This window comes from Mus caroli, unplaced genomic scaffold, assembly GCF_978045245.1.
Source record: "Mus caroli unplaced genomic scaffold, Mus_caroli_1 scaffold_11, whole genome shotgun sequence".
NCBI classification, from domain to species: domain Eukaryota; kingdom Metazoa; phylum Chordata; class Mammalia; order Rodentia; family Muridae; genus Mus; species Mus caroli.
Window position 1 is genome coordinate 55519181 of NW_028227266.1, and position 19756 is coordinate 55538936.

At 41.6% G+C, this 19756-nt stretch overlaps 1 long non-coding RNA gene and 1 pseudogene across 1 annotated transcript; one reads left to right on the forward strand and one right to left on the reverse strand.

Moving 5' to 3' along the window:
• Positions 1-1034: 1034 nt before the first annotated feature.
• LOC110302580 (small ribosomal subunit protein eS25 pseudogene) lies at positions 1035-1418 on the reverse strand (annotated as a pseudogene).
• Positions 1419-5739: 4321 nt separating this feature from the next.
• On the forward strand, positions 5740-15946 carry LOC110300997 (uncharacterized). Its single transcript, XR_002378654.2, has 6 exons — positions 5740-5841; positions 8771-8829; positions 9856-9880; positions 11208-11308; positions 14175-14213; positions 15878-15946. It is a non-coding gene; the product is annotated as an uncharacterized LOC110300997 (long non-coding RNA).
• Positions 15947-19756: the final 3810 nt, after the last annotated feature.

Below are 19756 nucleotides of genomic sequence, written 5' to 3' on the forward strand. Positions count from 1 at the left end.
AACTCAGCTGTGTCAAGTTGTCATAAACTAGGCAATACACCTTGCATGTTAAAACTCTAAAGTACCAGGTAAGGTTTTACCTACCAGTACAATGGTGGCAAGACTGCTTATGAGAATAGCCAGCTACTCTCTTGATTGGATATAAGGCTTGCTCCACAGGATAGAATTCATAACTGTATTGTAAACAAGGCCAAATCCTATGGCCAGGGAAATTATTGGCCTAAGGGAATCCTGTTGACATAACTATTTCTTTTCTTTTTCTTTTTGGAAGGGAAGAAGTCAAAGTATCTTTATTTGCAGATGGTATGGGAATATACATAAGTGACTGTTTCACCACAAAACTCCTATAGCTGGTAAAAACTTTCAGCAAATTAGCATACTACAAAATTAACTCACAGAAATCAGTAACCATCCTTTATAAAAATGACAAACGAACTGAGAAATCAGGGAAACAATACCTTTCACAATAGCCTCAAGTCATATAAAATATCTTTGGGTAACTCTAACCAAGCACAGTAAAGACCTTGTCTCTTAATATCTTTGGATTGTAAAGTGAATAAATAAATAAATTTTAAAAAAGAAAAGAAAAAGCAAACTCATCAGTATAGGACAAAACACACAAACATAGAGAAAGAGCCCAAGAAAAGCCACAAGAAACAGATACAGACCCAGGGACCAATCTTGTTTGGTGACTCAGGAATCCCATAAAAACACAAAACCAGAAGCTATAATATTTATTCAAGAGAACTGTAGGAAGCAGGGAAGGAGGGAGGGGGCCAGAGAAAGGGAGAGAGAAAGAGAAATGTTAACTATTTCTTTTGTTTTAGGGTTTTACGGCTGTGAAGAGACACCATGACCAAGGCAAGTCTTATAAGGACAGCATTTAATTGGGGCTGAGGTTCAGTCCATTATCAAAGCAGGAGCATGGCAGCGTCCAGGCAATCATGATGCAGGAGGAGCTGAGAGTTCTACATCTTTTTTTTTTTTTTTTTTTTGATTCGATAAGGTTTTTTTTTCTCAAACGCACAGCTGATTGAACCTGTTCATGCATCTTCGCCAGCAGCTGGGGCGTCTCCACCCTTTGTGTTTCTGGTGTAAATGACTTGGGCTCTGTGCTTTGAAACCAGCTTGATAAGTCCTTTACTAAGGAGCTCCTGAAGGGCTGCCCTGGCCAAGGAACCGAGAATCTTCAGTCTCTCGGAGACCACGGCTGGAGTAATAAGCTTATAGTTCGGAACCTCCTTACAGAGCTTGTCGTATGTCGCTTTGTCGAACAGGACAAGATTGTTCAACTTGTTCCGAACTTTGCCTTTGGACCACTTCTTCTTCTTGGCCTTGCCACTAGACTTATTTACTGGGTCTTTATCCTTTTTGGCCGACTTTCCGGCATCTTTCTTCTTCTTGTCTTTGGGCAGCATGGCGAAGCTCAGAGAGTCGTGCGGACCACAGCCGAGTTCTACATCTTAATATGAAGGCCACTATTCCAGACAGCTAGGAGGAGGGTATTAAAGCCTATGCCCATGGTGACACACCTAATCCAACAAGGCCACACCTCCTAATAGTGCCACTCCCTGGGCTAAGGATATACAAACCATCACATCTTTTAAAAGATTTTTTAAAAATGTGTGTGAACACACACACACATACACACACACATGCATGCATGCCTAGTTTCTGCTGACTTCATGGAAGTCTCCATTTCTCCTCTGGAAATAGTATATAAGATGCAGTACTTCTGAATAACCTTTCTTGGCATGAGATGTAGCTTGTGCAAGACTTTTTTTTTTTTAAGATTTATTTATTTTTATGTATGTTAGTACACTGTATGTATGTATGTGAGCCTTCATGTGGTTGTTGGGAATTGAATTTTTAGGACCTCTGCTCGCTCTGATCAACCCTGTTTGCTCCGGTCAGCCCCGATCAGCCTCGATCTATCCGGTCAATCTGGCCCAAAAGATTTATTTATTATTATATATAAGTACAGCGTAGCTGACTTCAGACGCACCAGCAGAAGGCATCAGATCTCATTATGTGTGGTTGTGAGGCACCATGTGGTTGCTGGGACTTGAACTCATGACCTTTGGAAGAGCAAGTCAGTGCTCTTACCCACTGAGCCATCTTGCCAGCCCCCTGTGTAAGACTTTCTGATCCCAATCCCTTGTCTTCTGGTCTCCTAGTCTCTCTCTCTCTCTCTCTCTCTCTCTCTCTCTCTCTCTCTCTCTCTCTCTCTCTCTCCATGTCACTGAAGAAAGACCAAATCAGTTCATTGTGACTACTTTGATCTTTCACCATTCCCAATCTGGGGTTGGTAGATTTTCTCCATGTCTTCCCGGGAACACCGTCACACAACATACAGGGATGTGTATGTTTTTATGTTGATCCAGGGGATTTGAAATCAGCAAGGGCTCTTACCCACAGGACTACTTCCCCAGCATCTGTTTGGTTGATTGGTTGGTTAGTTTTTTGAGACAGGGTCTCACTATGTAGCCTTCGCTGTCCTGGAACTCACTATGTAGGTCAAACTCACAGAGATTCACCTGTCTCTGCCTCCCAACACAGATCAAATGTGTGCACCAACATGCCAAGCTTCCTTGTGTGTTTTAAAATTTTTATTCTTTTCATATAGCAAGCAAATTTTCTTATGGTATTTTCAAACATAGTTTATCATTATCGATACTTCACCCTGCCCTCTTTCCCCTCATCTTCTTGCCTCTCCCTGTCCTTTGCCTCCCCCTGTCCCTTGCCTCCCCCTGTCCCTTGCCTCCCCCTGTCCCTTGCCTCCCCCTGTCCCTTGCCTCTCCCTGTCCCTTGCCTCCCCTGGTCCCTTGCCACCCCGGTTGCCTCCTTTCTGCTCTCATGTCACATGTGTTCTACTATCCCTGCCCCCATTATCCAATACACCCTTTCCATCTCCCATATTTATTTTATAATTTGCAGCCTATAGCCACACTCATTCAATTATTTGTATTCATATATGTAAATGTTAAAAGCAAGTATTCCCAGACTGGAAGATGGCTCAGATATTAAGAACTCTTGCCACACTTGCAGGGGCAGGGTTCAGCTCCTACCACTCACTTCAGCTTGCTCATAACTGTCTATAAAAACTGCCCCAGGAGATGTGACACCTTCTTCTGGTCTCCTCATGTATGTGCACATGTTCTCAGAGACACATGTATACAAATACATTCTTGATCCTGAGTGCTGGGATCACAGGTTTGTACCACCACAAAAGACAGAGTTGGGCTCTATTTAAACGCTGCAGTCTGGATTAAGGGAGACACCTGCTATGCACCAGCAGGTGAGTCTCAGGGATTGGGGAATGGGCTCTGCTCACAATGCCACCATGACGGGACAGTCTACTACCTTTTCTTTGTTTGTGTACTACTATATAGTAGAAATCTGAAGGAAACTCAGAATCCTAAACAGAAAGGATAACTGTAAGATTCAGTTAACATTTTCCATGAAAGGCAAGCAAATTCACCACACTGTCTTTGTTATAAAGCATCTCACATAGGAAAACTCATTTTGGAGGAGCTTGTAGGCTTTTTCAAAACCCACTTTTTTTTGGGGGGTGGGGGTGGAGACAGGGTTTCTCTGTATAGCCCTGGCTGTCCTGGAACTCACTCTGTAGACCAGGCTGGCCTTGAACTCAGAAATCTGCCTGCCTCTGCCTCCCAAGTGCTGGGATTAAAGGCATGCGCCACCACTGCCCTCAAAATCCACTTTTAATAAGGGTTCTTAAATGCTTTAATCACCCTCCTAGCCCACCATCTACCAGAGGTAGAAAGGAAATGTTGATAGAGCATAGAAAGATGTGGTCTGTTTAGAAATAGATGTCTGGAGTGAATCCAATCTGCATTGTCAGGATACCAGCAGTTCAGTTCACACGAATCAGCAGTGGTAGCTTGATCCACTCACAAACACCATTCACCTATCAGCAACTGCAATTCAATCCAGAAAAAAACATGAAGCTCTGCCAATGGCCCAAGTCCATGGACTACCACCAGAAATTCTTTGGTGGCATTTCTATGAAGTCACAACAAATGACAAAGTGTTATCTGCAAAGATCAGTGTCAGCAAAGCCCAATGATGACCAGCAGAGTGGCAAGGCGAACCAACGCTACACAGTGTCACCCACTGTCTGTTGGGTTATATTCATACCCTATCCAAACATCACGTGCTCTCTCAAGCATCCGCTCTAGCAAAACATCACATGCCCTTTTCTAGGCAGCTTCCAGAAAAAAACATCACGTGTCTCCTCTCAGTAAAAGCATCCTCCCATGTGTCTGCTTCAGCAAAAACATCCTCTCCTATGACAGTTCCACATGACACAATCGAGTCTCTAAAGAAATCAGAAATTTCCACTTCAGGAGCTGCTTTTGAAAAATTTCTTGCTTTTGGCCTTCACATATTTTCTTTACAGAGCAGTTTCTCTCAGTGCATCAGTGGGCAATCTTGCATGAACAGTAGGGACCTTTCTTGTCTCTTCACCATGAATGAGCGTCCACATAGCTCCCTGTGAAGCAGAGGTTCCACAGGTAGCCCTAAGAATCACAGTGTGACTAGGGGCAGAACATCTCCACAGGAATGAGGTCTGTCCCTGTTCTTAGGCCAGAGGTAGGGAGGGCGCAGTATCTGTAAAGGTTGGGCAACAGCGGAATGGCCCCGTCAGTATTTTGTAAACTCACTGTACTGTCTTCAGTATAGCAGTCATAGTAGCTTCACAAAGTAAATTAGAGACTCTTTTTTCTTTGCTTTCTAAAATTGAGGGTTTTTTAATTTTTGAGATTATATTATAATTGTACCATTTCTCCCTCCAAACCCTTCCATATGCCCCGCCTTGTTCTTTTTCAAATTCACAGCTTCTTTTAAAAATTTTGTTATATGCATATAAGTACATGTATACGATATATTCCTAAATACAACCTGTATATTAGGCTGTATAATTTTTCTTGTATGTATATGTTTTAGGGCTGATCACTTGTATTGGGTCTGGAAGACTTTCTCTTGTTGTCAGCTTTCCTTAGTTGCCTGTCGTTCTTTATGTAGGGCTGAGGGAATGTGGATTTTCCCCTGCCCACTCTGGCATGTCTGTTAGTGTCATTCTTGTTAAGCTCATGTCTAGGCAGCCATGTTGATGAGACTTTATAGGTGTAGCTTCATATTGAAGTTTATCTTAAATTTTATATTTAGTAAAATTATGCTTAGGTCCAAGGAGAATGGTCTCAGAAAAACCACTTTTCCTGTTATTTTCCTGGTGAAAATAGCTCATTGTTTAAATATACAGTGACAGAAATTTTTCAGTGAAGTCAGAAACATAGTCAAGGAATCTCATAATAACAGATGGGACAAAATGTGTACTCTGGTAGGTATATTCTCAGGGAAAGGATATTGTGCATATGATATCACCTATGATAACCTATTCTCTATTCTTTTAAAAATCACTACTGTGTGCATGCTTAGTGTATATATTAGTGTCACCCCCATGTATGCCATGGTACATGGATGCAGGTTAGAGGGCAATTTGAGAAACTGGTCCTCTCCTTCCACCATAGGTTCTCAACTTGAGTCACAGGCTTATAGGGCAAAGTGCTCTTAGCAGCTGAGCCAACTGTTGGCTCAGTGACCTAGCAGCTCCTGGATATCACAGTATGGAATGTGAATTCATTCTGAAAGTTCTGTGACATAGTGTTGCTATGGTTATGTGATGATATGCTATGATGCTTCAGTTCTGAATTTCAGTGTGATGTGAGACTTCTCAACATACACTTGGGATAGTGCAGAGTTATATATTTTGGTTTGATAGAGATTTCACAATGGGAAACAGATGTTCCTCTAAAGGTAATACTCACCTTTGAACGTCATCCCTCAACTGGACTGGTCATTTCTCAATATATTTTGTTCAAATAATTTTTCCCTTTGATATACACAATTTTGATTATGCTTTACAGTTCTATTCTATAACTTATTTGATTCATCAAGTTTTCCATAGATATTCCTTGGTGTATTTACAGCAATTTTATGGCATGCATATATTTGAGACAATATATATTGTGAATAACCCTGGGTATGCAGACCAGGCTGACCTCAGCCTCACAGAGAGATGACTTGTGTCTGCCTCCTGAGTGCTGGGAATAAAGGCATGCACCACAATATCCAGCTACTGTAGGTTATGATTTAGGTTATATGTATTAAAATATATCTCATAAAGCTGGAGGGAGTCCAAAATGTTAATGTTTTGAGGTATTTTTCATAGTTATATATCTATATTTTAAAGATTTATTTATTTTATGTATATGAGTACACTGTAGCTGTCTTCAGACACACCAGAAGAGGGCATCAGATCCATTATAGATGGTTGTGAGCCACCATGCGGTTTCTGGGAATTGAACTCAGGACCTCTGGAAGAGCAATCAGTGCTCTTAACCACTGAGCCATCTCTCCAGCCCCTGTATCTTTATTTTTTAACATAGTCTCTCTTTTTCCCTGTAAGATGTATACATTCAGGGAATTATGGGCATGTGTTTTTCTTTTATGTCAAGGTTCACAGGTATTTGTACTGTCTGTATTTAATTAAACTGAAAACATTTTATGTGAATCACTAGAAAGCGCAATAGTAGTTAATTTTTCATCTCACTGCCCTCGAGGTAAGCATTTTCAAGAATGGAAACCACTTTTTCCAATGAGAAGTCACTGTTTCATCGTGTAAAAAATGAGAATGGTATCAATCCTCAAGACTGATGAATAAGAACATATGTATTTCATAGTGGTTTATATCCAGCAGTGAGTAAATAATGTGCCCTGTAATGACCGACTCAAGCTAGCTAAACCAGTCTTCATATAGAGGTACAACACTGAAAAGATGCTGGTAGCTAAACATGTTTTCATGTGTTATGTGGCTTAGTTCTCCTGATCCTTCATTTTTGAGCTCTTTCAAGAAGTTGAACTGTAGGCTTTCCATTTTTGTGCAAATAGCTAAATGTAGAGGCCCTCCTATTTGTGAGCCATTAATAATGTGATTAATAATGTAAGGGCTCTCCAGTGCTTGCAATACTTGATGTCTTATAGAATGTCATCCACCCACTCTTCTGGGCTTTATGACATTGAAACAAGTCCACTGGTCACAGTCAGACAACTGGAAGATTGGCGAGAACAACACTGACCTTTCTTTAGGAGCGGACACTGAGTAGTACTCAGGCACTCCTGTTAGATGTTTAACTGACTCTGTCCATCCTGAGTCTGGAGAAAATGAAAATGGCTGCTTTCATTCCAAGCAGGCATATGTCATAGAAGAACAATGGTTTGGAAATTTGGAATCCAAGATCTGACTTAGACGAAGTTGGGAGGACTTCAGCAGCACATTTCCCCCACAAATAACCTTCCTGAGCATTTACACCTCATGCCCTGTGTTCATTAACTCACAGACCATCACTGCAGACATACATGTCCAATCACACACCAACAACACAGACACACATATCCTTGTCAACTCTTTGTGCACACCCCAGAGCTGAAATCAAAGACAGATAGTGATGAAGGCACCCAGACTCCTCTGTTCTTCAGTGGAAGAGCCAAGATGGGAGCCCAGATTGTGGTGCTGATGCTGATACTCTGAACTGTTGACCTGGCTCATCCTTGAGCTGTTAGTTACAAGAGAAGGGGATCTATCACTTCTGCAAATGTCTTGATTTCTAACAGCCTTGAGAAATCCTCTACCATATCCACCTCATGAGATGGAGCTCATGCTCACACACCCCAGGGGCAGATATTGTAGCATGAGTGTCAAAGTTATAGAACCCAAGGTTTTGGTTAGTTCACAAACACTGGGGATTGGGGCATGCATGTTTTGGGAGTCCTGGATCAGCTCACACATCTGTCCTAAAGTCAGGATGGGAATGGCCTTTAGTGATGACAGAGGCTGAGACAATATGAGTACACAGTTCATTACAGTGACACACAAGAACACATTACCACTCCAGTGCTAACACAATGCATCAACTCTGGCATTTCTGAAGTAGAGTTGTATTAAGTAATTCTGGTGGTCAGTAAGGTTCAGATCACCATGCTAAATCATCTCAGTGTGTTCCTTGGTCAGACACTGAACATCTACTCACATAATGTACACAATAGATGGCATAGCAAAAGAAGATCAGAGGAGAATAAAATGATGTATCATGGATTCTGTTTATGAATTCCAGTCCCTTCTACTATTCAATAATCTCTTATTATGCATGAAAGGATAAGTGTATGAATATATTATCTTGTACCTGCTACTAAGTCAACTAACCTATAACAACATGCACACTATCAATTTTAAATTCCTATATGCTATGATAAATACAGACTGTGAGTGTGATGTGAATATGTGTGTGCATGTGTGTGTGTGTGTGTGTGTGTATATATGCACAGTGTGAGTTTGTGGGCATTGAAATGGGTTGAAAGATAAATAGAAAGCAGTACCAGTTCTCTTGGTCTTTAGGATGGTCCGAAGTGGTAGAGCTCTCCTTTAAGCATACAACTTACTCAGTGTTTTTACCCAGTTGACAATGGGTTGATTGCTCTACACCACTTTAGCTTCTCATTACTTAGAAGACCAAAACCACAGTCCCTCACGTTTCTTCTAGTCTACTCTCAGTCCTTTTCCCATCAAGTACAATGGTTCAGTACTAGCCCAGTCACATTTGCTAATCAACTACATCCATTCCGAAGCAAAGAACTCTGGGTAATTCAAGCAGCACCATGTTCTGATTGTTATTTTGTGTCTTCCTAGTTCTTCCCATTGACTTCCAGAAAAAGGCCTCAGAAGGTGAGGAGGCAAAGTCACCTAAGGTAAGATGATCATCCCATTTCTTTCTTTTTTTTTTTTTTTAAGATTTATTTATTATTATATGTAAGTACACTGTACCTGTCTTCAGACACACCAGAAGAGGGCGTCAGATCTCGTTACGGATGGTTGTGAGCCACCATGTGGTTGCTGGGGGAATTGAACTCAGGACCTTTGGAAGAGCAGTCAGTGCTCTTAACCGCTGAGCCATCTCACCAGCCCCGATCGTCCCATTTCTTAAGATAGAAAGGCGATGTTCATAAATCTGTTATTTGTAATTGATACCATATTTGAATAATAAAAATCACAGACACCATAGATATTAGGGTGTTCACTTAGGAAGAGGCAGGAATGAAATTGTACCAAGTCATCCCTGGCTCACAAAGGTATACCCAATGTCAGTTTCAGACATATTGTTGGTGGTCATTGCCTCTTGAGTAAATGTCCCTTTCCAGATGTGATGTTGTATAATGTTCAATCAAGAAGTAACAGACATAATATTCACGAAGAACTTGTGTTTTGCATCTCCTGGGGACTCTATTTCTTAGTGCAGACCCAGAGTCCCCTTAGCTCTTTCCTGCAAGCCCTCTCAGGTTTCTTTCTAGTCCATCACCACTCTACTGTGTCAGCTGCCTACTTACAGAAACACTTTATACCAAGGGACCCTAGTGGGCACACTGGGCTGATTTTCACTATTCCACCTGTCCTGTGTTCTGATCTCTTCAGGATCAATCTTACTGCAGCTAACAGAAGCCCTTCCTCCCACCTCCCCTCAACTCCCTGGGCACTCTGCTTCTTGGTGCAGCTCTTTCCTGCTGCCCCTCTCAGCCTTTCCTCCTAGCCCATCTCCATCTGTCTGTGTCACCCGATGACCTGCAGAACCATGCTCTCCCAGGACCACACAGCCACCACACTTGGCTAGTATCCAGAGTGCATATCAGCACCAAAGACTAGAACACCTACCCAACAAAGCCAAGGTGGATACTTCCCACAGTCTGGGCCTAAGAGTGTTTCTTTTCTTTAAATTGTAGGTGGCACCAAGGAAGAAAGGAACTTGTACGTATTATGGGATGGGTTTCCTAAGACTTTTTGGGGATAAGAATTGTATAATTCCTGCTTGTCTTTTCTCAGATATATCACTGTGATCTCAGCCACCTACTGATGATTGGGACTTTATTTTAAAAACAAAAACAAAAACAAAAACAGAATCTCAAGTAACTAATCATGGCCCTTTGTGTACCATGCAAACATTCAGTTGTGACCACCTCGGTTGATTGTGAGATTTTGTACATCAGGATGTGTCTATTATTGATTTTTCCTAAACAGATATGCCAAACACTCAGCCCTGTTTCCAGTGTTCATACAATGAAATATCAGAGTGTACACTCTCCCTACATTAATTAGTTCAGACCTCATCACAGATATGTTTGGGATTTTTCTATCTCTGTGAACTTCTCCATAGAATAGTCAACCAAGAAAAAGAGGTAAACTCAGGCCAACATCCACATTATATATGCAAACGTGATCCACTATAGATGCTGTGAGCCAAAATGTCCATATATTACTTCATCAAAACACCATTAGCCACTGTAGAAGGGTTCCAATTTCCCAGGTATACCTGCAGAGAACCCAGATATCATGACTACTGCGCTGGTCATAAACCCATTGCATCGTCTAAGCACCACGGTGCAGACATTCTCAAGTGTGAATGATAGTAAAAGGGCATGTGTGCTGGGAGGCAGCTCCAGAGGTAGAGTGCCTGCCTGTCATGTAGGAGGCCCTGCCTTTGATCATCAGCACTGTATAAATGGAGGTACTGGCGCACAGGCCTGTAATCCTAGCACTCCAAAAGTGGAAATGGGGGTTAGGAGTTCAAGGTTATTGGTAACCCCTGGGTCTTCCTGGCCAGCCTAAGCTGGTATAGAGTACCTGTCTGACAACAACATAATAAAATGGGGAGACAGGCACAGAAGGTAAAATGAGAAACAGGAGAAAAGTTCACCTGCCTTTAATCAGATCCTCCATCTGCTGATGGGAGAGACTGCACATTTGTCATAATTGGGCTTCTTCTCCATGCCAGTTCTAGTCAGAAGCCGTGAAAGGCTTTACTAGTGTAGAGGCTGGCCATCAGGTGTTAACCCACGCTCGTTAACTCGGCTGATAAATCAGTGCTGTGCTATATCTCATCCATTTAGAATGACATCTGTCTTCACTGACCATATAATACATAGTGTAAGTGTGCACTCACATATGCAGTAGCTTCCCGAAGTCCTGTTCTGAATCAAGTGAGTGTACTTGATGAGATCAAATATTTAAAGGCTCCTTTTAAAAATACCATTCTGCTAGCCTAACTCTTGTTGCTGTGAATACAATCCATTTTCAGCTCTGGTGCGAAGACTAAATTTCAAGAAAAAATTGCTGCGACACAATGCTGTCGTTTCAGTAGAACAGCAAAATGAAGAACTCTGAAGCACTTTTTTGAAGGTATTGTGGAAATTTTAAAAATTGGTTTGTTGTTCACTATATATAGTATAATGTTCCCAAATGTAAAAGGAATAAAGCTGTCATGCAGCACTTTTTAATGTGTGAATATTAATTGACCTAGCTCAAGAGAACTATGCCATAGCATTTCAGGAAATATTTAAGAATGAATTTAAAGGGTCTGACCAGATAGCTCAGTGGTTTAGAGCACTGGCTGCTCTCAGAATGTGGATTTGCTCCAAAGCACCCACATCTTGGTTCATGTCCATCTCTAACTGCAGTTCCAGGAGATCTGACACCCCTTTCTAGACTCCACGGGTACCAGGAATGCATGTGCCGTGGACAGAGATGCAGGCAGCACACATGTACACATAAAATGCACTTCTGTATCCATTTTGTTCTTTGAATGATGTGGAACACAGGAAATCTGAGGCTTTTCTTCTGTCAAGTGTTATGGCTTCCCTTGCTGTCAACAACAGTGTGTGTGAGCCCCTGTCTTCTTACTCTTCCAGACAGCAATAGCTGATCAGACTAAACAGAGTGACAAGAAGATGCAGGGTAACTGTGAGGGACCTGCAGAGTGAGGAGGGAAACGGGTAGATAGTGATGCCTTCCTAGTCTGATCCAGGGAAGAGTCTAGAAACACCAGGTCATGGTAGCTGCTTGAGAAGCAGTAGGAAGGAGTGAGTCAGTTTAGTGTATCTGCAAACAGCGGGAAGCAACGATGGGGGTCTACACCCGAATCACTGTGTGCTCCTTACTTTCCTCATTGCTGTGACCAAGCCTGATGAGAAGCTATTTAGAGGAGGAAGGGCTTATTCTGGATCATAGCTCAAGGGCATAATTCCATCAGGAAGCCATTGCAGGACTCTTGGAAGTCATGGAGCAAGTACAGAGGTCAGCCCTTTCCATTGCATCCATAGGAATACATTTAGGAAGCAGACATGGAACGAGCAGGGCTTGGCTCTCAAGCCTCAAGTTCTGGCCCCACAGTTCATTTCCTTCAGGAATGGTTCACCTGTAAATGGTTCCAAAGCCTTCCCAAACAATACCACAAGCTGTACGAGCAGGAGTTCAACCACAGACTGTGAGGGACATTTCACAGTCAAACCAGAGCCTCTGAGATGGCGAATCACAGTAAGCCACCCCAAAGACAATTTTAATTGTGTAGACAGACAGACTCTTTCTGCATTAAAAATGGGAAACTCCATTTCAAATCTCATGGCAGCAAAGATGGTTTTGTAGGTTTGGAGCTATGTGCTGATTGGTCATCTCATGTCACATGAGCTGGACCCTAGTAGAAGCACAGTGACTCAGTTTCCCCTTTCTTGCCTCTTTCTGATCCCTCTCCTAAAAGGGAAGCAAGTATACTCCAAGCAGAGATTGCTGCTTTCTCCTCTTGCTGCCTTCTTTAATATGTATTTTACTTCTTTCATGTGTTCCCTTTGGTGGAAATCACACACATCATAGACAGGATTTATTTGGCGGTAGGAATGTCAGACAGGATGAACATATGTGATACAAACATAAATCTGTGGAGACTTAAAATCTACTTTGTTTTTTAGTGGCATAAATAGAATGGAAATTTTTCATGCGTTATATGAAGAGATGAAGCTGTCACCAAAACACCTGTTTTTGTTCCTCTTAATGTCCTTTTTAAGGACAGGGAGGACAACCCAGTTGCTAAAGTTCTTGCCTCTCAAGCATAAGGACTATCCTGTGACTTGGCCAGTAGCTAAATGTGAGGCCTTAATGTAAGAAGATGTGTTTTCCAGGTGTTATCGTCATAGATGTCTTACTATGAACTATTAGCCTATCCAGTGTTCTGAGGTTCAGCTGACTCTGTGGATCTATTGAAGATGCTGCAATTGGAGCATCCTGGAAAGCAATGCTGCTTTTGTTTTAGTAATAGACACTTAGTATGCACTCAGGCTAACACAAGCATCGTTTTTATGCTTACAGGGTGGGCTTTTTTTTTTTTTTAGTATTTTTGCTAATTTATTTTTATTTCATCCACATGAATGCTTTGCCTGCATGGTAGTAGGTATACCACATACATGCTTTGTGCCTACGGAGGCTAGAAAATATAACCAAATCCCCTGGAACTAGAGTTTCAAATAGTTGTGAACCTTTATGTGGGGTGAATTTTAAAAATTCAGAATTGTCCTCTGTCTTCCAGATGTGTCCCATACCATGTGCACACAGGAAATCATGTATACACATACAGAAAAAAAATGTGATTCTATAAAATATCATACATGCTCAATAATGAGTATAATCTCTGTATTTATCCACCTGCAGTGGTTAAGATACACTTGACGGGTATCTACAAAGTAGGGACAGTTTTCCTGACATCAAAATTGTCTGAATAAGTGATAGAAATCTGGAATATATATATATATATATATATATATATATATATATATATATTTTTTTTTTTTTTTTTTGGTCTTTTGAGACAGGGTTTCCCTGTATAGCCCTGGCTGTCCTGGAACTCACTCTGTAGACCAGGCTGGCCTCTGCCTCCCGAGTGCTGGTTTTAAAGGCGTGCACCACCACGCCCGGCTGAAATCTGGCATTTTAAGCTAACATTTATTCCAGTGTTTAGCCAATCCAAGACAGACTGTTTCATGTTGTTTAAGATGGATTTCCAATGTGTAGAAAAGAGAAAAGTTCTGTTCTTTTGTCTTCAATGCAGCAGCCCAACCATGCTTGTAAATGAACTATATACCCCCGTAAGGTTAGCCATATAAACTAAATTTATATACCACTGTCCATATCAAGCCTGAAGCCCTTAGTATTTAATAAGTGGTACCAAGAGCTGAGAGTTAATTGTGTTCTCTTGGTGTTTCCTGAAAACCAAATGAAGACCTTACAAGAAGAGGAGGCAAAGTCGTCACTCATTAAGGTAAGATGGTACTTGCTTTTCTAACATCGAAGGGTAACTTTCATGATATCTTTGTTTTAGTGGATATGACATTTGAGTAAAATAAGCTGATCATGTACAATATAGATATTACAGGCTTTACTGTGAGAGAAGATGCAATGGGATTGTATCCGCTCATCCTTTATTGAACAGGGCACGCAGATGTGAATGTCAGATTCCACAGTATATATTAGGGGGCCTTCTCTTCTAACACTTGTTTTGCTGTTTTCATGAAAACATGTGTGGTTTTTATTCAAAAGGTGGCAGGAACATTATAGATAAAAAAACTTTGTATTTTTCTATGTCCTGTCATTTTTCCTCTGGGATCATTTTCGTTGTTAAGACAGATGGAATATGATCCCCAAATGCTAATGTGGTAGAAGCTGCCCACATCCAACACAGGAGCACTAAGGTAGTGAACCTTTAAAGCAAGAAGCTTAGGGTAAATTAGAACTCGGGGGCACCTCTTAGGAGGGATTTATCTCACAAGAGCAGACTGATAGAAAGTTCCTCCATCAAGTTTTAATGTAACTTTGGGGAAACACTTAGTATAGGCCAAAGAGATAGAGTTGTATTGTTATGGGGTCCTCTTAAATCTAATATAATTCAAACACCAGGTCAATGCAGATGATAGAAAATTAATGGAATCAAGCAGCTACTGACAAATCATGGCCACAGAACAGGCTCTGGAGCTGAACTGAGACCCCAAGCTAGAATGTTACAGAGCTTATATGCTTGAAACCCACAAACATCTGTGCTAACTTACAGTTACCTTTTCCCACCAATCAGGATTGAGGGAGGGATAAGGGCTTTTTAAGGTTGACCTATGTCAACCTGCACGGGGTGTAGGTTTTAAAGTTCAACCAATCAAATCCATTTGTTCTTTCGTGGTTCGGAACAGTCATTCTGCCTTGGGGAACAAAAGTGTGCAACAGAAGCTGTGGCTGAAAACAGTCGCTATGCTTCGGAACAGTCGAGCTCTGACGTGGGAAGCTGGTCAGAATCAGTGTTGCTGTTTTAGAGGAGGAAAGATGAATAGTGGAAGCTCCCCTCAGGCCTGGGAACTTGAATTAGTCTCACCCTATGCTTAAAATGGAGTCTGAAACACAATGGCAATATTTAGGACAAGTTTCTTTTGCTTGTTCCCAAACAGTTAGATGTGGGTTGAATCAGTAAAAGGGTGAAAAAAAAAAAAAAAAAAAAAAAAAGAAAAGAAAACCTTAAACTTTCTTCACATGGTGCACAGCTTTGGGTGTTTGGTGGCAGTATCACACAGCAGGCTAACATAGAATTGTGACTTGAGAACTCCCTCTCTTTCTGTGACCATTGTCATAAATTCTCAGGGAAACCAGAGACTGTGGAAACAGAAGTTAGCTTGATCTTAGCCTAGTGGTTCTTAGCCTTCCTTCCTAATGCTGTGACCCTTTAATACCCTCATGTTGTGGTGACCCCCAACTGTAAAATTATTTTTGTTGCTACTTCATACCAGTAATTTTGCTACTGTTGTGAATTGTAATATAAATATCTGTTATGCAGGATATCTGATATATGTCCCTGTTAAAGGGTCGTTTGATCCTCCAAAGGTGTCGTGACCAAGAGGATGAGATGCAGTGCCTAAGCCTAAGTGTATTTTTTCTAAATTGCAGGTCCAGTTGGGAAAATGAAGATCCTGTATGCATTCTGTAATGACTCTTAGAATATATTTTATATAAGAATTGTGTGAGTGCTCTTTGAGTTTTGTACATTGCACTATTTTATGAACAACCCGCCAGCAATGGTGATTTCCCATTGCATTGGAAATACCTACTGACAGCCCAAATAACAAATGCATGTGTCTATAGGCTCTGCGTTCAGCTGAGTTGGCTTAGAATTTTGTACATCAGGAAATGTCTGCATGTACCTTTCCCTAGTAGATATTCCAATGACCTAATACAATTTCCAATGTCAGGTTGTTTTTTTCAATAATCCAAGTTCACACTTTATCTGCATTTATTAGTTCAAATATCACCACAGTCTTGTATTGTAGATTCATTTCTCAGCATTCCCTACCCAAGAAGAACCAATCAGAACACAGTGGTAAGTTGTCCAGCAGGCCATCTCTAGGGGTAGCACAAAATACATCTCACACATGTGGTATAAAAATGATACTCTAAGGTATAAACCCAAGTGTCACTCCATCAAGACGCTATAGAGGACTTGTAGCTTCCTAGCATATACCTACTCGGCCAACCTACAGGGAACAGAAACGTGGTCATGACTGCTGTAGTGGTCGACAGCATATATGACTCCAGCTGCAGTCCTTCACAACTGAAAGAGAGCCTCAGGTATACTGGAAGGCTTTTGAAAAGAAGCCTTGGGTTTGGTCCCCAGCTGTATATAAACTGGGGTGTTGGCATGGAACGGTAATTCTAGCCCTCCAGAAGGGTATGCAGGTAGACCAGGAATCCAAAGTCTCCCTCAGTCTCAGGAACTTCCTGACAAGAGACACTCTCTGAAAGTGGCCACCATGGCTGCCACTGCCACCACCACCACCACCACCACCACCACCACCAACAACAACAACAACAACAGAAAAGGGACCCCTTGCTGGCTTGAAGGCTTTCTTAGCAGCTGAGAATGTGTTCCACCCTTGGAACGTACTTGATTTCTGTTGTCAACATTCAGGAAAAATAGCTCACAACCACCCAGAACTGTAGTTCCCTGAGATCTAACACTTTCTTGCCTCCCTGGGATGCCTGCACATACCTGCATTGGATGATACAGATATACATGCATATACATAATTTTTTAAAAAAGCCCATTTGCCTCTATTCACATTGAATCTGACAATAAGAGACTGTATGTATGCATGCTGGATGTATGCCATTATTAGTTTTCACTTTGACATGGCTCGCTCCAGTATCTACTGGTGATATGATTTTAGTATATAAGGTGCCATTATCATAAGCCCAAAGAACCACACAGCATAAAACTTGTGTTTACTGGGTACTCCAATCAATGTTAGGTTGTTAATCAGGGCTCAATAACTGTGACCATGCACTTTTATAGATGAGTTCAGTAGACTGTTCTCAAACTCACCTTTGATTCCCAAGTGCTGGGTGAGGATGTATGGCTCCACATTACACTGGCTTTTTCTCTTTTCTTTATGCCATGCAGATGACTTAGCCCTTTTTGTGATCGTATTCCAGTTTCAGCTGTAATGAAATTCTACATTTCAGGCATAGCAAGTCAATAGGGTGCAGTACAGGATACACAGTAGAACATTATAATGAAACAGAAAACCCCAGCAACACTAATGATGGTCCAGTACAAATGCATTCGTTGGTTTGAGTTAGTCACAGTCATACATGGTAGTGCATAGCATATGAATAAAGGATGAAGATGTCTAACAATTTTTAATATGTTAAAAGGGATATTTACCTAGCTTGTAAGTCCAACAACTATTACAGAATTTAAAAGTCTATTTGGTTCTCATTGAGTGACATTAAACAAGGGAATCAGAAATTCACATATGAGGCAGTATGGCTTCACCTGCTATTGACACCAATTTGTGTCTGAGTCTCTCTCTCTCTGTCTCTCTGTCTCTGTCTCTGTCTCTGTCTCTCTCTCTCTCTCTCCTGACTTTAAGATATGGATGGTATGGAGAGTGTCAAGATGGAGAATGATCTAACAATGGTTAGAAACCTAAAAAGCCAGGGGTGACTTTTGGTAGGTATGGCACCCTGGTCATATCATATGGAACATAGTCCAGGTCATACTTGCTTCAGAGGCAGAAGTGAACAAATCACTATAATGGACTGCCAGCTGGGCAGAGGCAATGGTGGACGCTATCACTAACTCAGCAATGATGGATTCTATCACTAACTCAGCAATGATGGATGCTATCACTAACTCAGCAATGGTGGATGATATCACTAACTCAGCAATGGTGGACGCTATCACTAACTCAGCAATGGTGGACGCTATCACTAACTCAGCAATGGTGGACGCTATCACTAACTCAGCAATGGTGGACGCTATCACTAAGTCAGCAATGATGGACGCTATCACTAACTCAGCAATGGTGGACGCTATCACTAACTCAGCAATGGTGGACGCTATCACTAACTCAGCAATGATGGATGCTATCACTAAGTCAGCAACGGTGGACGCTATCACTAACTCAGCAATGGTGGATGCTATCACTAACTCAGCAATGGTGGATGCTATCACTAACTCAGCAATGGTGTGGATGCTATCACTAACTCAGCAATGGTGGATGCTGTCACTAACTCACTGTGATTTTGTTGCTTTCCCCATGCTGTGTCCAAATACCCGAGAAGGAGTAATTAAGGGAACAATGGCTTATTCTAGATAAAGATTGGAGAGGATTATTTCTTTACAAGAGAGAGGTCAAAGCAGCGAGCAGGGAAGTGGTGCCAGGAAAGGCCAGCTGTTCACACTGAACTCACAGTCATAAAGCAGAGAACAGACAGCCAAGTCGTCCTTGGCTCTCAAACTTCATGGTCAACCCTCAGTGACTCAATTACACTAAGGGTCTCCACCTCCTGGACATTCAGATCTCTTCCCAATTTTGAAGTTGGAATGAATACATTTTTTCATTATGGTTTGACTCTATGGGGGCCAGGCAGTGGAATGTGGTTTGAATCAGAATGCCTCCCATAAGTTCCTATGTTTGAAGCCTTAGTCATCATGGATTGACACTACTTGGCAGAGATCAGGAGGGATGGCTTTGCTGGAGTAGGTTTGGTCTTGTTGGAGTTGGTTGTGTCATTGTGCATGGGCTTTGAGGCCTCAAGGGCCTAAGCTTGGCCCAATGGCTTTCTCTTCCTGTTGCCAATGGAGCCAGATGTAGAACTCTCAACTTTCCAGCACCAAGTCTGCCTGTGTGTCACCATGCTCCATGTCATGATGAAAATGGACTAACCTCTGAAACAGTAAGCAAGCCCTAAGGAAATTCTCTTTTATAAGATTTGCAGTGGTCATGGCATCTCTTTATAACTTCTCTTCACTGGCTAAGACACACTGCATTATTATATTGTTATTATTATTATTATTTCCATTGAATCACTCAGGAAGAGCACAAATGTGTGTTCTTCCTTCCTTATGATGCATATTACTTGCAGTGTAGGACTAAAAAAAAATGATACAGAAATGAATGAAGCCAAGCTCATTTTGCTTGGAAGAAAGGGCCAAATGTGGTTTAGGTACATGGCCCCGTGTTTCTAAACTGTTTATCTGTGCTCATCCCTCAGCTGTGGGATCAACTGTCTCTGTGTAAATTTCTGTGTGAATCTCTGAAGCCTGTAGACATGCAAGTGATGAGAGTCCTCAGTCACATAGCCCATGGGCAGGTACTGCTCCAGCAGCATCAGAGTTCTCATTGCCAGGGTGTAGCAGCACATAGAAAAAAAACAAGCGCCAATTGGGAATGTTGATATCACTGTCGGGGATACCCCCACCCTGTGAGATCTAGATCTCTCCCAACACTTTTACTAATGGGGGACTTTCCTTTCATGATATTT